The 4,677-nt window shown below is 45.3% G+C and overlaps 1 long non-coding RNA gene across 1 annotated transcript in view; it reads left to right on the top strand.

The window, feature by feature from the left end:
• Positions 1-2,709, top strand: part of LOC115535305 (uncharacterized) — a 3,447-nt gene extending 738 nt beyond the window's left edge. The window contains exons 2-3 of the long non-coding RNA XR_003974450.1: positions 2,315-2,419; positions 2,651-2,709. This is a non-coding gene — a long non-coding RNA (uncharacterized LOC115535305). The remainder of the gene's footprint in view (positions 1-2,314; positions 2,420-2,650) is intronic.
• Positions 2,710-4,677: the final 1,968 nt, after the last annotated feature.

Raw genomic sequence — 4,677 nt, 5'->3', positions numbered from 1 at the left:
ACATGTTGTCCCCCCTCCATTACTGTGTGTGTACGTATGTGATTCTGTGTGTATTACTGTATAACTATGTGCGCGTATATGACAATAATGAGGGAATAATAACATGTATGCTAGAGACCAGTACTTGCTCTGCTTAAGTGTGTTCTAAACACGAGAGCCACAGTACCAGTCATCACTTACTGAGGTGTTCTCAGTAGATGTCTTCAGGTGTTTCTTCAAGACGGGGAGGGATTCTGCAGACCGTAGGGAGTCTGGACTGTGAATGACAGCCACGCAGTATGAATATTTCAGTGTGTACATTACTCTGTGTGTCCGTGTGTGTGTGCTTGAGTGCGTTTGTGAGTCTGTGTGCAGTCGAAGAAAAACATTTCCTTACACTGATGGTATCAGAGTGCAAGCTGATAATTGGTCAGAATGAAAACAAGTGACGTTGTTTTTCCAGCTGGTAGAGCAAAGAAGAAGGCTAAGTCCAGACGCCGTGGAAGCCGTCAGAGAGTAACAATGGTCACCATCTCGGACCGGGAGGAGACCAAGAAGAGAAGATTTGGTAGGTGCCCCTTTTATAGAGAATTTAAAAGAAATAATCCAGTCCAAAACAATGATCCAAAAAAGTATGATTTCCTCCAAATACATTTAAGATTTATGTTTAGATTTTTTTTTTTTGCCAAAGTGACCGTGTGTGTGTGTGTGTGTGTGTGTGTGTGTGTGTGTGTGTGTGTGTGTGGGTGTGTGTGTGGGTGTGTGTGTGGGTGTGTGTGTGGTGTGTGGTGTGCGGTGTGTGTGTGTATTTCACAATATATTCTCAGCCATGGCAACATGTCTGTATTTGGGGGGATGGCTCTGTGGGGGAAACTCCCCGGCCGTCCGAGCAGCCTTGAAACACCACATCCCCATCAGGTCAAACAGTTTAGAACGCCCTGGACCAGAGATCTGAAGGGCTTCGCAGGCCGCTTCTTAAAGGACGCCCCCTGACCCTAGCCCCCCAAAGGGCAGGGAAACCCCCCCTTATATCAAGGAACCTGGAGAAGGAACCCAGAAGAGGGATCCCTTTCCAGTGATGGTAGGAGTGCAATAGGAGACATAATAATGTGCAGACGTAATGGTAGCATAACAAGTGCTATCTGAGAGATTCATCTATCTATCGATATCTCTTGTCTTTATAGTGTAACACATAAAAACCGTTGCTTTAGTTATTTCAAGATTTTGTTTTATATGTACTTAAAGGATTTTTGCACTTTTGGTGTACATCTTCATCGTTGAAGGCCCTGACTGTAAGTAGAATCGAAGCACTTACTGACCCACTTTACACACGAGAGAGAGAGAGAGAGACAGAGAGAGAGAGAGAGAGAGAGAGAGAGAGAGAGAGAGAGAGAGAGAGAGAGAGAGAGAGAGAGAGAGAGAGAGAGAGAGAGGAAGGGTTCCCACACCTGTTGCTCGTTGACCAATCAGTGGTCATCAGGTTAATGTACGCTCACTCTGATCCACAGTGTCGTCCAATCACAGGGAGAGGGTTGGGCTCACAGAGGGAATATTGCATTGGGAATCGGGAACTGGGAAGAGTGTGTGTGTAAGTTGTGCGTGAGAAAGAGTGCGTGTGAGCTTGTTTGTGTGTGTGCGATGAGCGTGTGAGTGAGTGAGTGAGTGAGTGAGTGAGTGAGTGAGTGAGTGAGTGAGTGAGTGAGTGAGTGAGTGAGTGATTGAGTGAGTGAGTGAGTGAGTGAGAGGATTTAAACAGTTATTGCTCAGAGCCAATGTGATTGAGAGGAGGGATATTGCTGCTTTAGTGATTTAGTGATCTTAAATTATCCCACAAAACATGTCCCCATATTTTCTGCGTGGGCCGATGTGAAAGACCCTGGTGACACGCAGGCCACATGTTGTCCCCCCTCCATTACTGTGTGTGTACGTATGAGATTCTGTGTGTATTACTGTATAACTATGTGCGCGTATATGACAATAATGAGGGAATAATAACATGTATGCTAGAGACCAGTACTTGCTCTGCTTAAGTGTGTTCTAAACACGAGAGCCACAGTACCAGTCATCACTTACTGAGGTGTTCTCAGTAGATGTCTTCAGGTGTTTCTTCAAGACGGGGAGGGATTCTGCAGACCGTAGGGAGTCTGGACTGTGAATGACAGCCACGCAGTATGAATATTTCAGTGTGTACATTACTCTGTGTGTCCGTGTGTGTGTGCTTGAGTGCGTTTGTGAGTCTGTGTGCAGTCGAAGAAAAACATTTCCTTACACTGATGGTATCAGAGTGCAAGCTGATAATTGGTTAGAATGATCACAAGTGACTTTGTTTTTCCAGCTGGTAGAGCAAAGAAGAAGGCTAAGTCCAGACGCCGTGGAAGCCGTCAGAGAGTAACAATGGTCACCATCTCGGACCGGGAGGACACCAAGAAGAGAAGATTTGGTAGGTGCCCCTTTTATAGAGAATTTAAAAGAAATAATCCAGTCCAAAACAATGATCCAAAAAAGTATGATTTCCTCCAAATACATTTAAGATTTATGTTTAGATTTTTTTTTTGCCAAAGTGACCGTGTGTGTGTGTGTGTGTGTGTGTGTGTGTGTGTGTGTGTGTGTGTGTGTGTGTGTGTGTGTGTGTGTGTGTGTGTGTGTGTGTGTGTGTCCTACTCCTGAACAGCTCTATGGTTTCACATCATTGTCATTGTGAGCATCGGACTGCTGAGTATTCTCCTCATCTCCCTGCGCTTCAGTGAGTCTAAATCATATCCTCCTGAATAGAATTACAATACAGTATAATCATATCATTGATTGTATTAATAGCAATGATAATGTTAAATATTGTTTTTGTTAGATTTAGTGATAATAATAGGGTTAGCACACATACACCGCACGCACACCCATAAACACAGCCTACACACACACAAACAATCCACACACACGTGCACGAACACACACGCTCATGCACACACACTGCACACACGGGCGTGCTGATGCAGGCGTTTCAAGACAAGGGCAGCGCAGGACACCGCCTACACACACACCACACACACATGCACACACACACGCACACACATGCACGTGCATACACACACTGCACACACGCGGATGCAGATGTTTCAAGACAATGGCAAGATTGAGATAACAGCCCCGCCGTCGACACACTCTCCCACCTGAGCTGTCCATCAAAGACACTTTTTTGCAAAACCTTATTTTTCTTTAAACATTCTCCATCTCCTTGAGGCTCCAGAAATGTCTTGTGATATTGAAATCCCCCCTCCCCCCTGCCGACTGTATTAGTTGTTTTATTTTTCTTATGTTTTATGTGTAGGCTATGTGTGACTGTAGGCTACTGCCGCCTGTCTTGGCCAGATCACTTGAAGAGATGTTTAATCTCAATGACGCATTCTTCTGTTAACAAAAAAAAACATCTCTCACGTCAGGTAGCCAATGTACAATCTGCAATGTAGCCCTCACAACCCCCCCCCCCCCTCACAACCCCCCCTCACAACCCCCCCTCACAACCCCCCCCCCCTCACCCCCCCCCCCCCCCACACAAGCCTGTGCTTTAGTTCACTATGGTTAGGTAGGTTGCTGCCTTAGCTGTTGTAACATGAACACATTTTTCAGCTGTTTGTTATTATTATTTCCAACTAACCAATAGTAGTTGCCATGCATTTTTTTTAGTATCAATGCACTTTGAGCCCTGAATAACAGTAAAAGCTATTGAATGATTGATTTGCATGCATAGTCTACTACACTTTCCATTAAACAAATACCCCTGTAACCCAACAGTTAGCTGAACATTATATGGCCGCATCCTTCCACTCCCTGTTTTCTCACCCTGTTTAAACAAGAAATCAACTGCATTTGTCCCAGTGTTTGTGCTATGGGAAATTAAAGGTCCCATGGCATGCTACTTCATGGATGCTTTAATATAGGTATTAGTTGGCCCCAAACACAGTATTTGAAGATGTTCCTGAAATTCAGCCGTGGTGCAGAATTACAGCCACTACGAGCCAGTCGCACATTGAGCTTTCCCCAAATATGCCGTTTCTGTGTCAGTAGCTTTAATGCAAATGAGGAGGAGAGAGGCGGGTCAAGAAGGAGGGTGGGGGTGTGGCCCTGAGCAGCTTGAGGCCACGGTACCATGCGCTCTGCTTACAGTGGATGTTTCACAATGACGAAGCATTTCATGGTCTCCTCAATTTCATGGTTCATGTACTTCAGGGAGTCAAAGCCAAAGTTCCTTTCCCCCAATTCCTTCTCAACCATGGCGGAGATAACCCCAACTACAGTCTGGTTGTGGAATTACTAGGGACGTCAAAGAACCGACGTTTTATGCGCCATAGCATCAAAGCAGAACGGTTATCCAAACTACAAAGCACCACACATGTGGCGCTCGCATGGTCGTAGCTCATTGTCTGATTGGCAGACCGAATTTTCTGGGCGGGCCAGTCAGAGAAAGGGCAGGTAACTTAGCCCCTTATTATTTTTTATAGGCGAGCAGGATACCTAGTGCTCGTTTTACACCGAACGCAAGTTTTAGCCACTGGGAGACGATAGGCAGGCTAGGGGAACTCATATTAATGTTAGAAAACCTCATAAAGGGAGATTTTCATGCCATGGGACCTTTAAGCAATAAAATACACTCTCCTTCTCCAGTATCGTTCGCGACGCCCTTCTTCGTCTTTTCTTCAATTTGTC

Source organism: Gadus morhua, chromosome 22 (assembly GCF_902167405.1).
Source record: "Gadus morhua chromosome 22, gadMor3.0, whole genome shotgun sequence".
Taxonomy (NCBI): Eukaryota; Metazoa; Chordata; class Actinopteri; order Gadiformes; family Gadidae; genus Gadus; species Gadus morhua.
This window is presented reverse-complemented; position numbering and strand designations above follow the sequence as displayed.